The 26809-nt window shown below is 37.3% G+C and overlaps 1 long non-coding RNA gene across 3 annotated transcripts in view; it reads right to left on the reverse strand.

The window, feature by feature from the left end:
• The window catches only part of LOC128084103 (uncharacterized), a 62801-nt gene that overhangs the window by 23397 nt on the left and 12595 nt on the right, over positions 1–26809 (reverse strand). For all 3 annotated transcript variants that reach the window (XR_008208342.1, XR_008208334.1, XR_008208336.1), the window contains exon 2: positions 12723–12843. This is a non-coding gene — a long non-coding RNA (uncharacterized LOC128084103). The remainder of the gene's footprint in view (positions 1–12722; positions 12844–26809) is intronic.

The following is a 26809-nucleotide window of genomic DNA, read 5'->3' on the forward strand; positions in this document are numbered from 1 at the left end:
GGACAATAACTTCATCTTTATGACATGGAAAGGGATGAAAGTCCAAATGAAGACCTTGAAGTCTTTCTTCCAGATTTGGGAAAGATTCCTGTTGAGTGCAAACTGGAGATGTTGTTTGATGACCTTTAACCACATGAACAATAGAAGTCATGGCATAGTATTGATGGTGATTGGACACAGGCCTGTTGGGCTAACTAAATTGCATTGCTGGTGGAAGCCCAATCTTGTGAGGGCTTAAAGCTGGAATTCCTGCAGTAAGGTGGAAATCAGGCAAAAAAAAATCCTCTATATACATCAACCCATGAAAAACAGTTACAATCACTATAAGAGCAAGAGATGAAAAAACAGTCATTTAAAAATGAATAAAGTTTTTAAAAATATTTTTCCACCAAAATTCATTCTTCATTACTCTTGAGCTGGAAAGTAACATGTTCCCTATATGATTTTCTCAATATCAGTTTCCAGGTAGCAGCTCAGGATGTAGTCTATTATTCCCCTCTACACTGCCATTTGCTGTCCTTTCTTTGAAGACTAGCCACATCTGCCCTACGAGTCTGAATTACCCAACTTTGGAAGATACTGCTGTGTATACAGCATCAAGTACATGCATACCCTTTACAGAGTACATTGAGAATAAACAACTATCTCTTGCAAAAATGTGTTGCACAGGCCAGTTTATTGTTGGTGAAGAGATCTCACAGCTTTTCTTTTTCAATGGCAGAGTGTTTTAAGGGAAGATTGAAAAGGATGAATGATACTTATGATCTGCAAAGTAATGGCCTGTTCCAAGTAGAGGTGTGATATGAAAAGAAGTTCAAGTCACAAGTGGGAGATGATGACAAAAGAGGTAGGCAGCACAAAATGCATGGAACAAATCATGGTCAACTCATATGACTTTTCAGTCTGCTTATTTTCTCTGTAGGGCTACAGAAAAATCTCTTTGCTCTGTGGACAATAGACTCCCTCACGTAGCCCTCCTTTCTGATTTTCTGCCATCCTCTAAGGTATACAGTTCCTTTTTTATACACAGGCACAATGAGCTTAGCTGGGAATATGCAAGAAAGAGAGAAAAGAACAGAATTAAGATTTTCGTTAGTTTCCTGATCTGATGGATTAACCACAATGTCCTTGTGCTCCTTTGTCCTCCAACTGCATTGATACCAGTGTTCTTCCCTTTGCAATGTCTTGTTGCTACTGAGTAAGAAATTCTGAAAGGACACAGTACTGGCAGGATCCAAGAAGCAGGAAAATGATAATTGCATTTTATGGCCTTTCAGTGGTCACCACAGTCTGGGAAAACAGACAACTCAGATGCCTTTAAGATATCACACAATATCTTAAAGAGTAGCGGTAGAGTTAGGGGCTTGAGTAATTAAAACAAAAAGAGCTTTCAGGAGAGCGTTTAGACTAAACTTTTTACAGCCTGGAAACTTTGACATCTGCAGAATGTAATGCTTAGTTATTCGGCCTCTGTTTACATCTCCTTCAGATCTAGCCATCTGCTACACTTCAGCTGTTGTGTTTTGATGCCAACCTTCCTGTAAGCAGGCTTGCATTGATTAGATTCCATCTAGCAGTGTAGCTGCTTCTCTATGAAAGCCTATCTTAACAGTCCTTCTCTTCCCTCTGCTTGTACATATGAACATTGCTTTCTTATTGCAATCAAAGTGTCTTATCATGCATTTAATAGTTGTCCATATCAATTCTTCCATTTCCACTTACTCACTGGAAATTCTCACTGTGTTACTTCATGCACTGCTGCACATCACACACATATATGGATATGACAGAGTTGCAATCAGAAGTTCGCTTTCTTACGTCTTTCACTGGCATCTATTATACTCTAAGCAAAAGAAACTGTTCAATATATTAAAAGTGGGTCATTTTTATAAGCTATACCAGTGGACAGAACTGAAGTTGACTGGGATATAAAGATTTAATTAGACCATTCTTTTCTCTGCCTGGCTGCTTCCTGTTCTCATTAAATCTGGGAATAATTTTTCATAATATTTCTAAAAGCATGGATACAATTTTGAGGAAACCATTCACTAAGTTATTAAATCAGAACTATGCAATGAATGTTAAGGAGTGGGAAGGTAGAAGACTTGAGAAAAATAGACAGGGATAACAAGAGATTAGCAGGAGTGAAACCTGTTACTCATTTTAGATACTAATAATACTTTCAAAAAGTCATTTTTTTAGCTGAGTCTTGCATCCCATGAAATTATTACTCATTCACAGAGTCAGAAACACTCTGTATTAATTCCCCTAGCCTGCTAGAGCAAAAGGCACAGCAGACATTGTAAGATGAAAACAGATCTAACTTTTTCATGTTTCATCAGCCTCACTCCCTTACCATCTATAGCTTGTTTCATACCTTTTCAGGCCATTAGACATTGCAGGAGGGCCTTTTAAGGCAGGCATCTACCCTTCTTGCAATAGTCAGCTTAGGAGCTCAATCTGAAAAACACTCCCACAAAGTTGTGTTGCACAAATTAGTCAGAAAGTCCATGACTGAATCTCAGAGTATGCCTATGTGCTTTCAGGATCGAGATCCAGTAAGCAGTAGGGTACTGTTTATTTTATTTCTGCTCATTACAGAGAGCGGCATGACTGTACAGTTTTTCCTCGCTTTGTTCTTGTCATCACAGCAGCTTCCAAGAGTTCAGGATTCAACCACTGGCTCTGTTGAATAAACTGCAAGCTGATATTGACTTCAGCTAGACCTTTTAATCACAGTGATTCTTACCACTATCATACAGAAATATTGAATCTTTCCACACAAGGAAGACAACAAAGGGTTTCTTCAGGTAACTTTCTTTACTGAAAAAAAATAAAAACCTACAGGAATTAGAATGAGTATTTTCAACATAGTAATTGAGGTTTGGGGTTTTGTTATAAAACAAATACAGCTTGCTTTGTACTTCTTCCCTGGTCCTACAAAAGCTAGTTAAATTAACAAACCTGTCTGCTGAACATACAATGGACAATGTCCAATCTTCATACATATTCAGATTCTGAAAACACAACTTTGTATTACATGGAGGAAGAAAAAATATCAAGTTGAGAAACTTAAGTAATAGGCATTCTCTGTGGATACAACAGCTAACTGACTACCACCCTGGATGGCATTCCATGGCCATGGATTCCCTTAGGTATCATTGTTAAAGGCAGAGGTCCTAAAATCACAGAATGGCTTGGATTGGAAAAGACTTCAAGGGTCATCAATCTCCAACTGCCCTGCCACATGCAGGGCCACCAACTTCCAGATCTAATACCAGTCTCACATGCCTTCTTCATATTACCTCCTTCAATTGTTATTTTGGAGTTTTTGCTAAATTTTTTTTTCAACACGATGCCACTTAAGAATTTATCCTGTATTGTCCAATGGACCTTTACTAAATTCAGCCATTTCATCTCAGAGTGTGCTTAGGCAAACTAGCCCTTCTTTATCTGCAGTAAACAGCCACGGCTACTTCTTGCTATAACATCATGCATGATCACAAAGCTTCTTTCGCAGTAATTCAGGACCCAAAGAAAGGCAGCACTGCTGTAGGAGGCAACAGCTTTGAGGGAGAGGTGATGCATCTTGTCAAAACAGCTGACAAAGGTGAAAGAAAAATGTAGAGTAGCTTTTGGTCCAACGTGGCCTGAAAATATTTTGTTCTAAACATTGACTGAGCTGCATTGGTGTCACACAGCAGGGAGACTTCACTCAAGCCTACTCACATAAACACATAGATATAGAATTCAACTACCCTTAAATCACTGAGGAAATATTTAAAAGTTACAAATGCATTTCAAGTAAAGCTGCTTTTTAACACTACCCATCTTTCACAGTGATAAATAGTTGAATGTTGTCCAAGTCATTTCATGGGTACACAGATGAGGTTTTGCTATGATTAATCACTTACTCAAGGCATAGCGTAGTCTTAGCATAGCAAGGTTCTTTAGCCTCGTAATGAGGACAACTTCATTACATCTCCTAAAACACTGAAAGAATAGCCAGATTTCCAGCAGTTCTTATGATTCTGTGACTACAAAGTAATTGCTATTATGAGAGATATTGTCTCAGTTTCTTCTGTTTTCCTCAGTGTGTTATCCCAAACTATGTAGCAATTCAACATGGAATTACCTATAGAAAAAAAAATGGATTTTTTTTAAACAGCATAATTCAAGCACTCTCAGAGAGCACTATGTGGAGGACAACTGCAGAAAACAATAAAAGGAAAAATGAAAAAGGCATTTGATTTCCAAGGACTGCCTCTACTGCTCACAATTCAGATTTTCTTTGTGAATAACTCACAATATGGAAAGCATGTGGGAAGTTCAGGGTGCATTTCTTGCAAAGCTTGAAATGAGAGGAGATGCAATGAACATTGCTCCTAAACTTTCACCTCTATATACTACATGACCTCTGATTTCTACTCAGTATTTCATGTAGTTCTAGTAGGATGGTGCAAAGGCAAGAGCCTCCTTCGTAAGCTGCATGCAGGGGCTCTCTATTCACAGATATTGGAAAATTCTTTCAGTTCTGACCGTGATTTGTATAATCCTTTCAAATTGATATGTTGCATGTTCAATTCAGCACAGATCAAGAGTTTCAGCCAACATGAAGAGGCCTATAAATCAGTCACCCGTGAATCTGTATAGCAGATTTTAGAGGGATTCATAGTTACTAAAACAAACTGCAAGGTATAATCCTGGCTATCTTTTAACAAGTCTTCTTGGAGTACAAGACTCTATTGGCAGAGCCTGCACAAAAATATTGCCTTTACATGTCTGTGCCTAGACATAAAGAAGGCATTTTGCCAAAATGAAAGTGAAAAATCATTGGTCAAATTTGCATCGTGTGATCTCAGCTTTAAAATGACCCTGTTACTGTATAAACAAGATTACATAAGGGTTCAGAGGTATGTGAAGCAGTTCAGTAGTGCCACCTTGAGGGAAGCTCCGGTAGGTTACATTCAATTCCAGATTTCACATCAGCTTTCACCCATGCTTTGTTAGCTGGAAATAAGTCAGTGAACCACCTCATAAGAACACAGTGTGGTAGCTTCAGAAACACATTAAAACATGCCCTTATTTAACAAAACAGAAGTCAAAGCAAGCTCTAATGCCTTTCTACTGCTGCAGAAAATTATAGTCTGAGAAACAGAATTGTAATGTTTTGCACTTATGGCTGTTTACCGCAAAAATCATTTAGCAGTATGGATTAAGCCGTGCAAAACATTAACACTAATTTAGACCATAAATATCTGTGTCACAAGGGAACCAGCATAGATAAAGAGAAGATTCCAGAGTCTCACGTAATTCTATTTATCTCCTGTCATTTTTATCTTCATCTGGGATGCAGAATGGGACCCATTTGTGCTAGTTCAATTTTCAGCAGAATAGTAACCACACATCAGAAATCAGATTGATTAATTTATGAAGTAGCAAATGGTCAGAATCACAGAAGAGGATGCTTACAGTTCCGTTCTGCTCTGCTTTCCATCCATTCCTATCTTCCCTATCACTTGGTCTGGAAGTGTCATGCACCATCTGGCAGACTATGATCAGTAAACGTCAAAAGTGGTTTTCATATTTCAGATCTGTCGGCTGGTGACAGCTTGGGTGGTTTAGAGACCATGCAGATTTTATTTTCACTTTCATACAGGGGAAGGCTCTCTCTTTACTCCATAAAAACTTCCTGACCAGAGGCAGAAATGACAATATGTGATGGTTACTACATTGAGTTTCTTGGTTTCTACTGTTTTGGTTTTTTTGTTTTGTTTTGTTTTTAGTGAGAATAGATTTACAGCTCGTCAACCAAGAAAAAACCCCCACAATCTTTAATAGCTTGGATGTTGATGACTGGTTGCTTGACATGCATAACCACCAGTGCTGATGCATGACATATTGATTATCTACGAAAGGGCAGACAGCTGTGAACTTCAATGCTTCTGTAAATATCAACGTCACAGTAGCAAAAATGCACACAATGTGTGATCCTACAGTCATGCACAATTCCTCTGGGCTCTATAGCAGCAACTAAACACATGAACTCATGTCACCTATTTACAAGATCCAAACACAGCCATTCCTTGCTGAATTTAGCAGGATGAAGTGCATTTTGCTTCTCTAGGAAGCTCCATCAAGTCACACAACTGTCTCCAGAAGCTAAGAGAAACAGAAATTGATAAGGAAGACATCTTCTCTATCAAGGGAGAAATAAAGGGGAAGAAACAAACCTCGTGGATTTAATTGCAGATAGCCTCAGAGCAATTGCAGAGAGATCCTGATACACTAGTGAGATAGTCATTTCACAAAAATGGGTCACTGAATAAGGTAAATAGCATCTTACTGTAGTAGTGAGATTCTTTGCTCAGTCTTGTTTTTATTATGACATTCCTCAGAGTTTGCAGAGATGTCAGTCCAAATATGACACAGTATGCAGTTATGTTCTATCCACAATCTGATATTAATGACAAATATTTAGGAAAAAACAAAGAAATGGAAAGCAGTGATTTACAAGCTTCCTTGAATCAATCCCTGAATAAGTTCTGAAGATTACTTCTGCATATAACCATTTGAAATTTAATTTGTTTGATGGATATGTATAAAACGTTTTTAATTAAATTGAAACTGTACACTAACTACGCCCAGGGATTACTATGTACCTTCCTTTATTTGGAAACCTTTTCCTACCTTACATCCTTTCTCCTCTTCACCCTGAGCTGAAGTTAGTAAGTGAAGTCATTTTTCTAAATCATAAAACACAAAGCTCTCCTAGTTATAAAGAGTTCTCTTTTTTGCTTCTCTTGCTATTTGTTTTTTACTTTAACTGGATGAATATGCCAACGTATTACCAACATCTGTTGAACTTGGTAGCAAGTACATATTGCTTTTTCATGCTGTTGACATGATGTTCTTGCATTATACATTCAGCACACGCATAGTTAGTTACCATAGTTAGATACCATGAGGTGTCTTCATGTTTTCTTTTACTAACTCCAAAGTCTTCTGACAACAAAGAAACATAAAGGCTAAATGTTATTCATAATTCTCAAATTAAAAAAAAAAAAAAAAAAAAAAAGTCTTTTTTTCAGCTTCTACTTTAACTCCTAGAACTTACTTTGTCCCAGAAAGAAACAAAATTCAGGTTGTCCATTCATTTTACTCACATGCTACAGTCAGTAATTCCTGTCTAGTGATCAGGAAATCTAGGTGGTGGTTTTCCATACTTCGTTGGTACATCAGAATAATGTCCCCCTGCAGCCAAGAAGCTGTTCCCCTTCAAAAACTTCCAGCAAACTCACTAGACCAATAATCTATTTTGTAGTCACTTGGGGGAGTTGCTGAACAGTGCAAAAATAAAGAGAGAAAGCACAGTAACAAGAAAATACTTAGTACTTCAAATATCTGTCCTATGCGTTAAGTACCTAACCTTTCTCAATGCTGCGTATGGCTCTTGAATAACCCACAAAACTTTTAGGACTTCATTTACATCTGGCTTAATCCACAAAAGTTCTACTACATACTTCACCAAATGGCAACATAAAGCCATGTGCCATAATCTACTGCAAGAAAGGTTTTACAAGGCAACACATGAATCTGAACAACAAAGTTACACACATTTAAGTGAAGACATAATTAGACATGACATTGTAACTGTCTCCTTGAAATACTGTATTAGTTTTGTGATTGCTTTCTCACATCAGCTATTTCTGACTCCATTTGTATTAAAGTCTTACTCATTCTTGACTTGTTGCAAACAATAATTCAGTAAGTATCAGCTTTAACCCCTTTTATGACGACCTAAGAAAATAAGACTGACCTTGCCTAACATCTTAGTAGTCTATAAAAATATTTCTTTAATATATATTACACATATATTATACGGACACAAGTTCTTCCTATAATTTTTGTCGGAGGTCACCAATCTGAATTTAACAAAAGCTATCATTGATATCTGATACCAATGAGTCCCATATTTGCTGGCTAAAAAGGTCTGACAACACATTAGACCAATTATTTTTCTTATGGAGACCCATAATTAATAGGGCCAAGTCATTCTCTACAGATACTTAGTTCTCACATAATTCAACAGTAATTACTTCCTTAGATAGGAAGATGCAAAGGAAAAAGACAAACAGCTAAACACACCATGTTTTGTGTTCAGCAAAAGTTCTGCATCACTGCTGTTGCTGCTGTCCTTCTATAGAGTTACATTAGTATACATTTACTTTTTGTTTCTTTCTGCAAGTCCACTACAAATCACAGGAGAAAGAGACAGTAGTTTGAGAGAAGAAAGAGATGAAAAACGCTTAAAGAAGCAGGATGAGCAAAAGCCAAGATCATTGAAGAGTTCTTGAAAGCATATTGCAAAGTATAGCTTCTGTGCCACTCTCCTGCAGTGATAACATCTCAACGCAATCTGTTGATATTCATCCTTGAAAACAGAGCAACTGCTTCTGATAAGTTCTACACAATACCAAACAAAGCATCATTAGAAAAAAAGCAACCAGATGCAGGAAGAAGTTGCCTTACCTGTCTGAATAGGTGAGCTCATGGCTCTAGAGCACTGCTTACCAGAAAACAGCCATCAACCAGGAAAACTCCCTTTGGAGGCTAGCCCTTACATGAGCCCAGGGAGGGGTGGCCCCTGTGACTTCTGGTCACATAGGAAGCATAGGTGAATTGCTTGCACACGTGCTCCCCAGAGCAATCTATTCCCTTCACCAGATGCTCAATTACCAGTTCAGACCCCTAATAGTTCCCCTACAGCTGGTGTATTTAAGTAAGATGGCTAAGCCAACCCACTACACCAGCATTACTAAAATGTATGAGCCTATCTCCTCTTCCTCTTCTCTGAAGGAAGTCCTGCAATGTGTTGACTCTCCTCTAGGCTGAATTAGTTAATCAAATTCACAAAAAGTAACAATTCACACACAGAATGCCATGTCAATCAAGTAAATTAGCACCCTATAGGAGCAAAGCAGCACCAGACCTTGCCACAGGCATAGCAGGTGTGATAAGAAAGGGACTAGGGTTCTCCTCCTGTCAGCAGTGACCTGTCTGCAGAACCTATCTTACTCAAATCTGCCTGGGAAGAGCCTGACAACCCTCTTTCCTAGCCAAGAAAAAGAAAAGAGGGTAGGAAGGATACAAGGCACTCACTTTCTTGTCCCATCTTATCTTCAAAAGCAGAAGGTGGCACTTTGTTCACGAGCCCGTGCAAGGCAGGCAGCTGTGCAATTAGGCAGCTGCCTTTTTTCCACAACAGCTTCAAGTCAAAATTCTAAAAACTGCAAGGTGGTTTGTGTAAGCTGCTCCTGCAGTGGGAGACAGATAGGCTCTGCCTGGTATCGTAGTCATCTGGGATGGACACCTAGTAGGTGCAAATTGCTTTCACTGCAGTGCCTGCGATGAAATCACAGCTTATGAAAGCTGAGGATTTGACCCCACTTTAGCCATGATTTGTGAAGAAAAAATGCTGATGCAATGATGAAGTATTTGAGCCTGTGTGGTTGTCTGTATTTCCCCTTATATTTTTAACTACTTCTGACAGCATTTTGGCAAGGAACAGAGGACTCGGAAATGTTAAACTCAAGAAACTCATGGCTCGCAAGTAAAACAGTGTGACTACTAATCAGAAGAGCTAAGAATGAACTAGCTATTTCTAGGTATCACTGAGTCCCTGTAAACTAGTCTCAAAACACAAATGCAAGAAAGGAGGATTCATTATTTCTGCTGACCCTACAGATCCAGTATCCATATACAATTTCATATCAGCTGACTATAAAATGCTGACTTCAGTGTAAGTCAGTCTTTGAGTTCTATAGAGGCTGTTTTCTGCTCAAAGACAGGTAAACAAAGAAGCTGTACTATAGTTCACCTTTGCAGATAGGTTCCTTCTTTTTGAATAAAATATATGAATGAAATGCTTGACAAATAAAACACAAAAGATTTACCTCAGCTGTGTTTCTATAGTCTGTAGGAATCCTACAGACTATAGAAAATGACAGAAAAATCCAAGCATAATTCACAGTTCTTGTGATAATATTGTCTGGTGCTTAGCATGTGTAGATTTTTTGCTAACAGAGCATGCTGGTTTTATCATCCTCTTGATCAATACAGAGCTTTGCAGTTTTAATCATTGCCTTTAGGAAATTATTTAAAAATCACTTTGAAGGTACGGGAGCAAAATTGTAAAAGTTAAGCAGACCAATTAGATGATGAGATTCAGCTACTCAACAGTCCAGGGCAATTCTCTGCTAGAAATCCACCCAGCTAAGTTTTAGCAGTCTTAGGTGATTGGACAACCAGCACTTTCCCTTTCATTCTAATTTTTTCAGACCATATGTTGTGTGCTTCATTTCATTAATTCAGCCATATTTTTCTTCTTCCTTTTAAATAAAAATTGCAGCACTCACATGTCAGGCTGAAGAAGACATTACTCTAGCAGTAACATCTAACATCTGTTTTTGGCAGGCACTATGGGCAGTTGGCAGCAGCTTTGCAGTTCTCTCCTTATGTAAATGTTCATGTGCTGGTGGCTGCCTAAGCTAACATTGCTGGAAGACAAAGGAAGAAAAAAGTCCTTTTCTTTTTGCTTGATTCTTACTGCTAGAATATAAAGAGTCTTGCATGTTGAGCAAACTGCCTCGTTTTTTTCACTGTATATGGGCCAGATCTGGCTTCAGGGGAATCAAAGAGAGCCCTGCGCAAATAGGAATATTCACTAAAAAAATTATCAAAAAGCAATTATTTTTAATGTCTTATTTATGCACGGATTTATTTACCAGAAAGCAGGAATGCTAGGGAATATTGCCTGAAGCAGAGGCAGGGAAGAAATTCTGTTGTGCTCCCTTCAGTCCACACAGCAGGTGCATTATATCTTTCCAAGACTGGAATACATTACTAGAAGGTGGCTTCACTGGCTGCAGAGTGATTGTTCAGATCTTTAATATGCCCATAAGAGAAGCAAATATAGAGCCCCACTTACTGCAAATATCAGAGCTTTGATGGGCATCATGTACAAAGCACAGCATTTACAATTCTTCCTCTCTTACATGATTATCACTTGATATACAGAACAAAATTGGGATGACTGGAGAGATTCTGCCCTGTCATAAGAGAAGACAAACCAGATGTCCCTCTTACCTTAGGTCCACAGAGCTCTGATACTCAGCCTGGAAGACCTTAGCACTTTTTGCTCCTACTGAGATACAATTTCATAGAATCAGGTTGGCAAAGACCTCCAAGATCTTCCAGTCCAACCATCAAGATTTCTAAAGATACTACTTCTCTGACAAGTTTAGGAGATTCCTGTAATGCTCCCACCTGTTGGGGCAGTACTGCTCATACTCTTAATTCAACAGAAATCTAAGCAGAGATGCAGTGAGAGAATGAATAGAAGGTCTCATCAGCTCTATATAAAGTTTTTGGAAAGGAGGTTTTCAGCTACAAGGAGCAGGCTGAGAGCATAGTTTCGTATCAATTAGCCCAATGCGTTCTCAGACAGTACTTCCGTGTACCTTCCACGCTGTCTTGCTGCATCCTCCCACCTCGCAATCTTGTACCCGCATTTTAAGCTTGGACAGGGAGCCTCAACTGGCCAATCATGTATTCTACAAGAACCACAGGCTTTATAAGTCTAAGAAGAGCTTGATGCTAGGGTAGCTATAATGCCAGTTCTTCATTTCAGCAGCCCACATTTCTTGACTCAGAACTGCATTATGCCATGCTGATATAACTCATATGTACTGAGGAACAGCTGAGAAGGCTTCTGGAGCACCACTCTGCACCTTCAGACTCTGGATAAATATTTTTAATCAAGATTTTGATGTAGTTAGAGGTGTTTTTCTCAGCCATCAGTACACAGCCTTGTCACAATGAAAAAGCCTCAATACTGTTAAGACCATGTCTCTGGGTAACTATGGGGTAAGGAAATGTTGTCATGCAGTTCAGCCAATATTATTTCGATGAAAACAAGCAATCTTAATTTTTGATGTCTAAGTGACTTAAATGTCAGGATGAGAGGTTGTAATTCTATGCAAGAATTTAGGAAGAAAAAGAAAACTGTGGAGCTCATAATTACGGGATTTGAATCTTCCTATGATACTGTCTTTGCAGAAGAACAATCAAAACAGTTTAGAATCTGAGGAATTTAGAATCTCACTGTTCACCATGTTCATATGAGGAAACTTAGAATGGTGATTATAAAAAGATAAATTTGATGCAGATTTAGAATTGAGGCCAAGGTTCAATTTTGGCTCAGTTCTCTTATTTTCAGCTTCAGATATTTACATAGTAGAAAGCAAAGTTTATTTGTCCATGTGGTGAAATACAAGAGATGCAGCTGCTGAGTCTTCTCAGTTCCCTCAAACTGCACTGGCAAACAAAGCATGCCCAGCCACTTGTAGGCCGGGACTTCATAATTATTTGCAGCAATTAGTTCATCTCTCCATTAAATTCTGCAGATTTCCCTGTTTTCCTTGGGGATGTTTAAATGCTGTTTTAGCTATCTGTGCAATTGAGAAGCACAGACATTTCAGCGGGAGCATTTTCTGCACATTCACACTGATCTTTCTATCTTAATATCATCTTAAACTATATGCTGAACAATGGTGGGAACATGCTGTGCATACTGCTGCGAGAACAGAGAAAAGAATGAGCAGAAGGCCACTAGGAAGCTGAATGATGTGTGAAAACGAGAATATGACTAAGTGACTTACCATTCAAATCATCTTTCACCAAATGTGTGTAATCAATTCCAACACAGTAGGAATGGTTTACATTACAAAGGCTCTAATCATGGATTTGTCCAATATCTTTCCCAAGAAGTAGATCAGATGCCTGAAAAGTGTAGACACAAATTTAGTAACAAAGACTTGAATTGGACCACTTTCCCTTTATAAAATGATTTGTATTCCAGATTTCAGATGTCCCTGCAGTAGTGATTTTATTCCCAGGGAGCAAGTGACTTCTCAGTACTTGCAAAACTATGCCTGCAAATTTGACTGCAGATAGTATTTTGCAACAACTGAGATAACTGTACTAAAATAATTTTATGTCTTACTGCATTTCAATTTCATATAGAATGTATGACCATAACATTCACAGTACTCATCACAGGAAGATAAAACAGTAATTTGGAGTCACCAGAAAACTGGTCTTTTGCTTTCCAAATTAATTCATGTCCTCTGAAGGCACAGAAGACAATCATTTCATATTTTTAATAAGAAAGAAAAACCCCTTATTCAGGGTTGCACCAAAAATAATAAACCAAATATTTGTGACCTTTATATCGAATTTAGTGGAGACAGAAAAATGGGGAGATCCTCACTAGAACTAGCTTAAAACCTATTTAATCAGCAACAACTTAGCAACAACTCTGATTAATTTATGATTTTACTCCAATTATTCTCCCCTCTATGGAACTTCGTGCTCTCTCAGAAACACCCTTTTCTGTTTCAACAGAAAATGGACTTCACAGCCAGAAATCAAAAACTGCTCTAAATCTCTAAAATAGGAAGATTCTAATGTGAATTCTTAGGAAGTGTATTTGAATTCCCATCTTCAACTGAAGTACAGGAGTAAAAAAGTCTTCAGAGACTTCTGATCTGTCCCAGCTCTGTTACAAGCTTGTTCCAAGCAAAGATGCCACCTATATGGACCTTCAAATTTCATATACATAGGCTGCTCTGAAAGTAACACCCACTAAAAGTATTATGTTGGCCAGATGTCTGAGGTCAGAGGTGGATGTTAGTGGTACAGTAGAGGTTGAACCTTCCCACCAACATCCCATTCCACATTGTTGCCATGTCACAGATTCCAGCAGAAGGGCAGCATGACACAGTGGTGGCTGATATGGAAGTGAGCATGGAGCAAAGGTGTGTCACTGAATTCCTCCAGGTGGAAAAAATGGCATCCATTGACATCACTGATGCACTTAAGGAAACCAAAAAGTGGACGTGAGCACAGTGAGGCAGTGGGTGACGCATTTCAGCAGTAGTGACAAAAACAGTTGGGTACCTTAGCTGGTGCAGCTTTTTACAAGCATGTCATACAGGCTCATTACTTATGAAAATGCATCGCTAACAGTGGTGACTATGTTGAGAAATAGTTCTTTTTTTTTACTGAAAATTTGCTCTATCAAATAGTGTTATTGTGTTCTTTGTATCTGTTGCAGTTTCAATGGAAATAAATAGGAGGCATTACTTTCAGAGAAAATTATATAACTTATAAAATAATCTATAGAAGTGAGTCGTTTACAAAACAGCTAGTTTTCCAAGAGCTAACATACAGAGGCTCTTAGCACTGAAAACTTGTAAGTATTTGCTAACAATTTAGAGCAGTTCCATTAACATTAATGGAATTTCTCCCTATTCATCACACTACAAAATAATATCAAAACTATGCCTAATTTCTGAAGTTACTTTCAAATTTTACTGAACTCAATGCAAAGAGAAAAATCTGTAATTACAGCTCTCTCAAATGAGTTCCATATAATTACATCACAACCTTAATGGAATGTGTCTCAGTAGCTGTCAAGATTAGTGAAAAACATGGACAAAAAAGAAAACTAAGCTTCCTTACATAAGTCTTCTATTGCCATTTTTTCTATTGTCATATATAGCTGCTTGCTTTTGGTACATTACAAAAGAAACCTCTTTAGACAGCTTTCTGCAGACTACTTCTTTTATCTGTAAAGGCTTTCAGTGACTTGTTCACATGTCTTTTTAGTTTTTTTGAAAACAAAATAATCTTATATAGCCCCAGTGAACCCAACAGTGAAAAGCACTAAAGCCAGACTGCACAGGGTCATATTGCAGCTTACTGAGAAGCACAGGGCCACCAAAAGGAGATAACTGGAGACAGCACAAGGGCACAGGATGGCTCTTGCTGCAGTCCTGCCTCAAGGTAACTTCTCATGAGTACCCACTTTCCATTCCAGTAATCCATCTTTGTATAACATTGTTTATGGTCATCAAGCAATGCAGGCAGCCCTCATCCCATTACTATTTTAGCTCCAAGGTAAGGCTTATTTTTCTTATCTACGAAGAGGATATTAAGGAGTGGAATACAGACACACAGTTCTCCATAGGTTTATTGTACTCAGCCTACTACCCTGTCAATCATGCCATTCTTGTTTTGTTATCACTTTTCTTAGTTCAGTGCCATAACCTCAGGCTGTGATCTCATCCGGTCTCACAAACTGAATAGGGTCAGACCAGGTCAGTTTTTAGTTGGGAAACTTCCAAGAAAACTCAGATGATTGCAGGAAAGAGTACTTTCCTCCCCATGCCATATTTTTCACTTTCATTATTATCCAGCAGGACTTAATCAGCACCAGTAGCTGAAGTTAGCAAGTTACAATAAAAAGTTTCAAGATAATTTCAGAGTTGGTAGACTTCTTGAGCGGTATCCGGTGTGAGTACACTCAGTCTAAAACAGCAGCTATTATTGTTTCATTTTTCAATGACCCTTCAATTCTGTGCTTCCATTACTTCTCTGCAGATGATAACTCGCATGGAGAGTCCTGGCTCTGACCCAGTACCATCCCTCCTTCTGTTCTAATGCCACACATACTTCAGATTCATCTTCCAGTTTCCCTAGCAATGAATGCCTGCATCTTAAGACACTGGTATTCCATTGCACTTACTGCACATTCTCTTATTCCAGTAGTATTTTTTGGCTTTCATTTTATGTCATTAACTGGCATTCTGTTACTCTGAACTACTAAAAGCTTTCTGTTCCATTTCTGAGCTGGCTAAATTTATTTCATGCAAAAAAAAATATCCACAGAACTGATTTTTAAACTACATTGACACTCTTCTTAGTGGAAGTAAATTACTTTAGTTATTAGTTTAATTGCAGATCTTTTTATCATTAGCAGCTTTTTAATCAGCTGCACATTTTATTAGGTTACGGCGTTATCCCATGACAATGCACAGTAAAACCATCACAACAGAAGAAATTAAGGAATGAGTGACACGACATGCCTTCAGTTTCCATGCCACTCATTGTCTTTAATGCCATCCTGAATATGAAGTTCTACTTTCCCTGATCTCGGCTGTGACTTTTCCACTTCATCAACTCTAATGCTTTAGTTACTGTCACGTAAGATGTTTTTTCTTTTTTTTCCAAGTGGGTACTGTAAGTCTAGCACCTCATGTCTTGCCGAGGAAACCTGCACAGCTCACTGTTTCCTTTAATACAGTAGATAAGTCAGTTGGCCCACTAGTCATTTATTTAAAAGCTAAAACCACTGTCAACAATTCAGAAAGCATATGCCACCTTTATGCATGTGGTCTAGTACTGTTTTCTACACAGGAGTATTCAGTAAAATACACTCAACAAAATAAGAATAATAGAACCTGTGTTTCTGATGCCATGACCTGATGCTAGCAATAAATATGACTCTCACTATATATTTTCAAAGGACAAGTAGATGTAAGAACTTTATTTTTGTAGCTGAAACATTGCTTTGATTGCAATTATTAGGCAGCACACAACGTGATCTTCTAACCAGCACTGAAAACTGAGAATTGAATACCCAAATATTTTTATATTGACTTTGCTTCAGCTGTCTTTGTTATCTTGAACAAATTACTGTTTCAGACAGTGACATCCAACTTCCTCAGCATTGCTTACTCACAAGTCGCTAGTCACAGAGCTGTGGAAACAAGTGGGCTCATAGGCTATGCTCTTAGGCACAACAGCCTGAGGCAACATCCTCATAACTTTCATTTGATTACATTTAGGACATCGCAACAAAAGGGTGCCATCATTTGCCCTCGCTTTTTACATCACTCGGTACCCAAACTATGAGATGAGGCTAATTGTACTTATCAAATACATCCTTTGCATACTTTAAATCAATAATTTTGTGTAATGTAGTCTGCAAGAGCATAATAGATCCCTTACAGACAGAAATGGTTGATTCATTAGCATGCTATTCTTTGGAAAGCTGGGAGAGTGGAGCTAAAACAGAGTAAACTACTTTTTAGATAGGTCTGAATTTGAATAACAGAAGTTAAAAGATTTGCCAAGGACTGCAAATACTAATTAAAAAGAAGCAGAAGCGCATTGATTTCTTTAAAAGTTTGTTCTTTGCTTAACTTAGATTCTTTCTCTTGTGTTCACAGTAAAACCATGATATTAAAAACTGACATTAATTTAGAATTCTTTGAGTTATAAATGTGATTCTATGATTTGGAAAACAAAGGGCAAATAGCTGAGAGATTACAAAAAGCTTTGTAAAAGGTTTGCATAGACATTATGCAACAAATGTCTTAAAGAAACTGAGTGTGATATGCTTTCTTAATTCAATATTTCTCAATACACAAATTCTGCTAGGGAGTTTATTTCTTGCTCACAATGCTTTTGACCCAAGAATGGAAATTTATACAATACTAGAAACAGAAATAGAAGTGAAAGGCAAGAAAAAAATTGGCCCTTTGGGATTTATATTCATTCAACATTAGTCTAAAGTTACCAGTTTTTATCCATTGCTAAACACTGACTGTTAAAATATGTGACAGATTCTGATAGCTTCCACAGTGCAAACACACTGCCTTCTTTTTTCAAGAAGCACTTTTAGATAAGGGCACGTGGCAGATTACTGTTTCTACTGTTTCTTCCTCGCCATTATGAATCTCAGCATGTAGTCCTCCTGCCTTACAGAATTTCACAAGATCCTCTATGTGATGCAAAATTTTCACTTTACATGGACTAAACTTCCCCACGACAATTCTCAAGGGACTAACTCTCATCAACTGACAACACTTAAATGTGAGAAACAGAATGGAGAAAGCTAATACAGCTCCCATCTTATTTTCACAGCTGGACTCTTATGAATTTTCGACCCCAGTGTGTTAGACATTAACAGGACTGATTTTTGATTCAGCATTTAAGCTTCACTTTGACTTTTTATTCCCACAGCCAGACGATTACTATCTCTGATCACACTGTGGAATTTTACCAGTCACAAATCCCTATAATGTGTAACCTCCATACTGCCTTGATTTATGCTAGCCTGATTTACCAACAAATGAACTCATCTGTTTCATTCAGACAAAGCTGATTTAAGTTGACACGTTGACTTTTGTACTTTCCAATGCTGCATTCCCTTTAGTAGGTCTCTGACTTTGTATCAGCTACACCAGGCTGCCTATCCCGAGTTTCTAACCACCTGGAAGACATTTCAGTGCTTTTAAAAGTTAGAACACTGGACTATTCCAATCAATAGATTTCTTATTAATGCGGATGGTACAACAAAGTCCTTTTTCACTTCTTAAGATTTGGCTGATTTGATTCCGTTTTCACTGTGGTTGACATAAATAATCAATATTGCTACTAAAATTATTTCTATTTCAGTGACAGAAAGGTAGAAATTTGGAAAGACCTGATATCCTGATCTCATAACTGATATCATATCCTGACAACCTCAGCTGAGATGAGAAGGTTTATGAAAGTAGAGCAGAGGCCAGGACTCAAATAGCAACAATGCAACATGAGGACTACGTAGAAATGGGTAAAGTACTAATACCACAGAGACACCTGTATTTTCACATAAAAGCGAGGTAAAGAACAGTTAAAAATACCTTGGTGAGACAAGTACTCCATGAAAACTTCTATTCCTAGTAGCTAACTAAGATGCATTTTTCAGCTGAGTGGCAGTGAGGTGCAGAGAAAGCCAGCTATTTGTGCATTGTGTTGATGGCATCAAACTCAAACATTCCCAAGAACATCGAAGGATTATACCTACAGAAGATGCTATGCATTTTTCAGGCATAAACAAACCAGATTTTGAATAAGATTTCATAATACCATTATCCAGAATGCACTGCAAGAGATCATCAATGGCCACACAAAGAGACCAGACCTTGAGCTCCGAGACCTCACCTCATAAATGACATTCAGCCCTTGGGACCAGGTTAGAGCTAGTTGAAGTAACCTGCCTGAAACTCAGCTCATGTGGGCATTGCATCCCTAGCTCAATTCACTGTGACCTCTGAACTAAGTAACGTGCCAAGCTAGATCCTGATATGCACACAAGCTAAGTGTGCCACTTTGCCTCGGGGGTACTAAAATTACAGATTTTTCATTCAGTCATCAAATCAAGAAGTGCCTGTAAGTAAAATTCTTGTTTTAATCAAAATGACATGAAATGACTTAATCACCCACTATGAAAATTTATAGATTACAGAGATGGAATAGAGAACAAAAATGTATGCTGAAAATAATTCTGTATCCTCTGTCTTTTTTTTATCGATGAACTACCATTTACTTAAAATGTTACCCTTCTTAATACTCTATTTTCAATTCTATCTCTGCCCTAATTTTACTATTATTTCAGTGATATTTTCTTTCCATGCTGAAGGATTTTTTGGAAAATTTTCAAATTCTGTAGAAAGCAGTAGGCTTTGGAAGGATCATAGGATAAAACTTTCAAAATTACTCTGCTAGGTTGGCCTGGCTGTAGTCTGTAATATCACCTCCTTTCTTATTTTAAACAGAAGGAAAAAAAAAGATCAAAACCTGAAGGTGCTCACACAACCCAAAGTCGTGCAGAACTGGCTGTGATCCTGAGGCTAAGTATGCCATCTAGCGTTGGACATTCTTTTGTCAAAAGGGATGGATTAATTAATCTCAACAATGTTTATAATATTCATAATACACCCTTCATCACATAGCGATCCCACACATATATTAAATGCAAGGATAACTACTGGTAATAATTTTACACCTCCATTTAGGCAGTATGTGTGAACAGCTGGTGAACAATTTGTGTATGGAAACTGCTAATCAACATCCAGTAACAAGCAAACACAAGGAATAATGAGACTTCGTAGTAAAACTGAAGTGTTTTAATACTGAACTGTATTTCAATCAATATCCAGTCACCCAACTTGGAATTACAAGAACTTGAATACACTGAGGGCATTGTTTCCTTATTTTAGGAAATCATCTTCTTTCATCTTCTCAAGATGTTATTAAAAGGAAGGCTGGTGTGTATGCAGGCCCCATACTGGAAAGCAGAGTGTGGAGAGAAAAAAGAAAGTAATTCAGACATTTGTTTAGTGTAGTAAAAAAACCCTGCTATTAACTTCAAAGTGATTTCATGTTACATATTATCCTCTGTAACACAGACTTCTGCCAAAGATATCGTTCAGATTGCTATCCTGTGATGCTGTATACCGACCACTTTCCTCATGTCAGATCTAGTGATCCCACAGCATCAGATGTTGCCGGGTCAGTGAATTGATCCAAATGAAAACTAACTGGGGAGAAAAAAAAGTTTCCGAGCAGATTGCCACCAAAAAGGACACCCTGCAGCCCTGCTGTATCACCGTCTCAGAGGCTGGGGCAGGAAGAGCAGCACACAGTCCAAGGAAAATCCCCCCTTTTTAGCTGCAGCCCACAGTTCAACTGGTGTAAAAACAAATAAAACCACACCAAAGAACGTACTATTACAGAACAAAGTATTCACAGATTGGTGTGAGAGACTTCTCTTCAAGATGCAGAACACATGTGGGAAAAGGAGTAAAATCTATTTTGACACACAAATATAAAATTAAAAGATAAAATATATTTCTTCTCAATAGATTTTTTTCAATTTCTTTGCGTATTTCTTGGCCCTAAAAATGCACTACACATGGCTGTGCAACCTTTCAGCTTGTCTGAGTCATGCTAAGTGACGAGGAATTGTCTTGGGCCACATATAAAATATATAATGCTGTTAATGTATAGAAGAAAAAAAAAATGTTTTAGATTTTCTAATTAAAACATTAAAAAATGGCAATACAAGCATAAAACTAGTAGGATATTTGACCTTGTTTTTGTGAAGCTAATGCTTGGTTCAATGGAAGGGGTAGCAATTCTTAGAGAGTTCTCCTGGTGCTCATCAGAGATTTTTGTGCTTCATCCTTTAAAATTGATTTCTTTTTGCAATCTTGAAACCTATTCTCAAATTCCTTCATTAGAATAGAAAGCATGGCTGCATATTTCTCAGTGTTCACAGGACTGTGTTTAGCCAGTGTATAAAAATGCATAAAACTATTTACCACAACTTGAGCTTGCCATAATTTAAGTTTCATTTTGATGATTTTATGGATTGAAACAGCACAGATAAGTTGATTTTCACACTGAAGATGCGTATTTAACTCATTATGAGTGGTCAGATCCACAGATCTGTGCAAGACATTTCTAATCTTCATGTTCTGGTACAAGTTTTCCTTTCGATTCCGTAAATGACTTAATTTCATTTTGCAAAACATAAAATCATTTAGCATTTTTTTCCAGTGAAGCCACCTTACTTTAGAAAAGTGTATGGCGTCCTCATAATCAGCATCCATGCTTCTAAGGAATTCCTGGAATTGGTGATAATTCAGTCCCTTGGACTTTATGAAATTCACAGCACCGATGATGATTTGCATGACGTGATCCATTTTTAAAGCTTTTGTGCATACATTTTCTGCTGTACAATGCAGTGATACTTCATCAAACATGAATCGCTGGCAGCAATTGCATCATTTTCAGTTAATCTTATCAGTTCCTCTTTTTTACCAATCATTACCAGGGAGCCATGAGTAGCTATACTGGATAAGCTAACAACAATTAAAAAAAAACACATTTTAATGTAATTTCTACTGCTTCAAAAAAAATTAAGAGATTCAGTTGTTTCTTTTAACAGCACCAAGGAAGCAATTTCTTCAGTGACGCTGTATTTGTTATCAATACCTTTAATAAAAATGGCAAGTCGAGCCTCATCTGTAGCATCACTATTTTCATCTATTGCCAAAGCATAAAATATGAAATTAGCAGGCTTCCCATACATGGATGAATAATCTCACAATTGGAAAATGGTTTTGGTTTTGATTTTTCTGCAAACAGGTGTGCTACCACACAACTAGCTTTTATAGTAGTCTGAGTGGTAACTTAAAAAAAAATAAAATTGGTTGACATGACAGACCTTTTTTTCAGTTATACTATGTTGTCCTTACAAAACATTCCTTGATATGCATTGAATTTGGCAGAATGGTTTTGTGCATAACGACTTTTCAAGCTACAATCTTTGAAAACTGACACAATTTCCTTACAAATTAAAGCATAGTGCTATATTATTTGTCCTGACAAAAAATATTCATCTGTCCATTTTTCGTTCAACATTCTTCTTTCATCCACAGTTTCTCCTTTTTCATGTTGTATTTTCTCAAGCTGACGTTAGGTACATTGAAATATTAGTACTGGCAAACGCTGTGTTTTTCTCACCATTGGCACAAGTGCGTGGAGCATGTAATACACACAGGTTTCACTTCAACTGTGTGTGTGTGGCAAGCATGAGAGGTGGAATTTGCATTGCACTGTGCCATTCGTATGTCCTAGTTTTAGCTTCAGGAGCAGGCAGAGGGCCAAAATCAGTTCCCAATTTGGCTGGATGTTTCAGTTCAGAGTTACTGCTTCTAGTAAGCCTAGATGCCAAGGACAAGCAGGCAAGGCACAACAATTTGCAGTGTTCCTCACAGTAAATACTTTTGAAGTTTGTTACAGCAGGACAGCTCTGAGAGCAGCTCATCTCCTTAGGAAGAACTATTTTAGACTCCAATGTATGGTAAAGATATAGGAGGAATTGTATACTTGCTCAAGTTCATCACCAATGATCACAGCGATAATTCTATGATCATACTGAGAACTCATTTGCTCTGAATACTAATACAGGTGTAATAGCTACAAACTGGTTGGAGTAGTTTACAAAACAATGCATCTGTCAGCAAAAATCTTTGAAACAAATCCAGGCCTAAGTGAGCAGCTTCTTCCCCTTTCTTGGAAAAAGGGGCTCAATCAGCTACATCTCTTCAGAAGAAAACATTCAGACTCTTGTTTTTAAATACTCTGATACAACATAACAATGGTAGTGATTTCAGTGGAGGTAAGTTCTTCAATAAGAGTAAGGCATTTATCTGCTTTTGAATATATGTGTTAGCTTTTGTGAAGGAACTTACTTGACAGTCTGAAGACTATAAGCTTGTTTTCAAGTCAAAAATAGGACAAATGCACCTTTTCTTTTTTTTTTTTTTAAACTACTCTGCCTTCTTGATTTAATGTTTTGTTGCAGGAATCACCCTGAGTTTTATAATGATGCTACTTTCCCATGCAATTTGGCTCTTCACCTCCACTAAAAGGGCTAGTACAGGTGCTTAAATTATATCAGAGGACTTTGGTTATGATGTCTGTTGGACGGAAAAAAGACTAGTGAGCAGTTCTCTAAACACTAGCAGTCACTACCAACTTTTAACCAGATCCTGCTCAGGTGTAGCTCTGTTGGAATAAATGCAGTTCTGCAAGCAGAACATTTGATCTGAGGACTGATTTCATCGATGATTCTGGAGTAGTCCAGATTAGCCTGCTGAGACATTCAATCCACCTGAAAAAAAATGCTCTTATCCTGAAGAGACTTAGAGAACTCACTTAACATTTCAATCTTCATTTTAAAATACACGTTCAAAATCTAAATGTTAAAATGTGTCATTTTGATTGTAATATACTGAGAGTTGAATTGCCATGTTTCTTCAGGCATCCTTTAAGACTATCCTTATAGAAACACAAGACACCTCTCCCCACCAACATCCTGAAGCACCCTACATCTCCCTCATTATACTTCGATGATAAAATACTTCATGTCCTCTCCATTACTTTCATGCTTAATGGCATCGCAATGAAAGAAATGACACCTTACAGAATTAGGACCCAGACTAGCATCCCTCGGAGGCTGAGTTTCAGATCATTATTTCTGCTGACACTGTGCAGCTGTTGCAGAGATTTTTTTTTCATCTTATTTTTTTGCCACAGAAGTCTTTAGCGGGAAAAGGAAGGCACGGCTTGTTGGACTGCTGATGTAACAGCAGCTGACAGGTGGGTTTCAGGGAACTCTCTGGGGCCATGGCCTCTTTAGTGGTTTTACCACTCTAAACTCAATTACAGTGGAGTTTCACGCTCCACAGCAAACTCCAGTCCTTTTTTGATAAAAACTCTACAAAGTAAATAAGTCATGATGATGATATGGGTCTACCATTTAATATTCATTGAAGTACATATGTTTGAAAATTGGAAGCAGAGTTTAATCCATTTTCATATTTATATCAACATGAAGCTTTAAAAAGGATATCCTTCCTTTTCTCTGAGAATCCTGACAATTTCTGGTCTGACAAGATACACAAAGATGTAAAAAACTCACTTTGAATATAAGAAGACCCACAGAGATTTAAAATACAAACCTTGAAGTATGTATCTTGAATCCATTCACTTCTGTTTGATTTTCTGTTTGACTGAAGTGATATAAAATACTTCAAAGGATCCACAATTTTTGATTCTGCTCATGTAATTTGTTCACAATATACTTTAATTGCAAAGTGCAGTATTGGTGTATCATAACAGGTGAACAGATTTTGTAAGGAACTTAAACATTTATGACCGATTTCTCCTCTCATTTAGACCTGTTAGAACTAACTTTTCTGTCTGTGATACATTTGAAGTTAAGGCAATCAACAGAACTTTGTTGTGTTGAGCTGTGACAGTTAAATCAAAACATACAAAATGAGTAGTCTGTATAAGAACTACAAATAAACCAACAAAATAAACAAAACATCAGTTTCCACTTCAGAATTTCTAATTCAGAAAAAACCCCTACATCTTCACATAGCATTAAGTTTAACGGCTATAATATCAAACAGTTTGTTCCATCCTTTTTCATCTATTTTCAAGAGAAATTAAAAGGCAGGTATAGCAAAATTTCCTGTCTTCACATTTTATTTCATGTTAAAAGATAGATGAACCTGGTGAAAAAAGAGTTAACATAATGATGTCGTCCTTTATTTGACTGAATGTTTAAGCACGGTGCTACGGCTGATGGCACCTTGTTTAATAATGCAGTACATTGCTTCCTAAGGGGACAGGGCTTGATTTGAAAACTGAATATGGTGCACTCTAAATTCTCTTCCCTGAGGAAGGCTGACTAACTGATAAGTGCCATGAGCTAGCGCAGGGACTGATTCCGTCAAATCAAGCTCAAATGGAAGGCACAATGTAGACTCTTCTCAAGTCTTAGTGAAGTAATTTGAGCAGACGTTTGTGACATTAGACAGTGCATCAACTATGGAATGCTGTAAAAGTTCACTGTCTTACTACAAGGTGGTCTTTAGATGACAGGATAAAGAAATCAGTGCAAATTTGTTAATGTAACAACTTGGAAAAGCATGCTAAAAATGTCACTCTATTGGGATATGTGATAAAATGTATAGGGAAGTGACTGCCAGTTGGGTTTCCTTTAGTCCTTTATTAGAACTCTTGTAAATGGCATAAAAATAGAGAAATTTAATAAATATAATATTTTTATTAGTTGCTATCAATGACTTTGACTTTTGCTTTTCTTGAACCATGAATATTCCAATAGACAGCTGAAGTCCTTGAGCACCTTGTCTAAATGAGGACTTAAGAATAAAATTCTTTAAAGCCAGGAAGAAAATCATACAGGCAGAGAATCGGGCACGAGCGAACTTTCAACAAAACTTAAAAAAAGGAAAAAACAAAAAAAAAAAAAAAAAAAAAAGAGAAAAAAAAAGAAAATAACAGAAAAGAAAAAAAAAAGAAAAAAAAAAAAAAAAGAAAGACTGGAAAATAATATAAATACCTGAATAAATAGAATGGAAAGAGGTAGAAAATGAATTCCTCACTGGTCATTCATGCTTGTCTCACCTTCTGTTTTTCTTCAAGCAATAATTGCTTTCTGATTCTCCAAAATGGAGAAAAATATCTGCCTGACTTCCAGTGAAAATTTGACAACTTGCTATCCGAGAAAATTGAAGAGAAAATCAGTAAAGAAAACCAAATATCAAAATGTTTGATAAGAAAATGATGAAAGAAGATAGAATAGAAATAGAAAGAATGTTGAGAATCAGCATTTCTAGTTGGAGGGAGTTTACCAGTGGGTGTCTTCCAGATAAACTTTGAAAACAAACTGTTAAAACTTACGTGACTTCAACAGAGAGGGGAAATTGTGCTGGTGACAATGGTAGATAATGCTCAGATGAAAAATATAGCAATACAGAAAGAATCACTGCACTGAAAGACATGATGACTGGAATAAATTGGGAAGAAATTGCCTAGAACTCCAAACGCAGGATTACGTGTATAGGAACTAACAAGTTTCAAGTCAGAAATTCATCAGATGGGTAAAGAGTAAAATTCTGGTATAATAGATGATCAGAGGGAGGAGTGGCGATGTCAATCTGATGCCAGCAGGAGAGAGGCAAATGTTACCAAGTTGGTATTGAATAAGGATTTTCTATCAAAGAGTTTTTGATATGATTGATCAACACAGCTTGTGAGACCTTACATGAAATTCAGTCTCGTATTCCAAATTCCCTGTTCTAATATTTTTAGCTACGTCTAGTTAAAAAACAGTTTTTCATGCCTGTTTTGCAAAGTTATCAACTGCTTGTAGGTGTCACTGGGAATTAAAAGTGGTACTTTCCATTGAAGGAGTTCAAAAATACTACAGGGTCAGTCTCTTAAAATGTGCTTTCCTTTAACTGGACTGGTGTCGTGATACTTTCCTCAACACTATTTATATCAGGGCAAAATACGATTGCTTCAGAAATGGAAATGATACTAATGAGATTAATTTTACTTCTCCTACAAAGTAATAGAAACTCCATAATACTACTTTCATGAGTAGTATGCTCTAAGGTACAATTTACACAGTCTATGAAGTGTCCTCAGCCTGAACTACTGGTAATATGCCCATAAATGTATTAGT

Source organism: Tympanuchus pallidicinctus, unplaced genomic scaffold, assembly GCF_026119805.1.
Source record: "Tympanuchus pallidicinctus isolate F22 unplaced genomic scaffold, pur_lepc_1.0 scaffold1, whole genome shotgun sequence".
Classification (NCBI taxonomy): domain Eukaryota; kingdom Metazoa; phylum Chordata; class Aves; order Galliformes; family Phasianidae; genus Tympanuchus; species Tympanuchus pallidicinctus.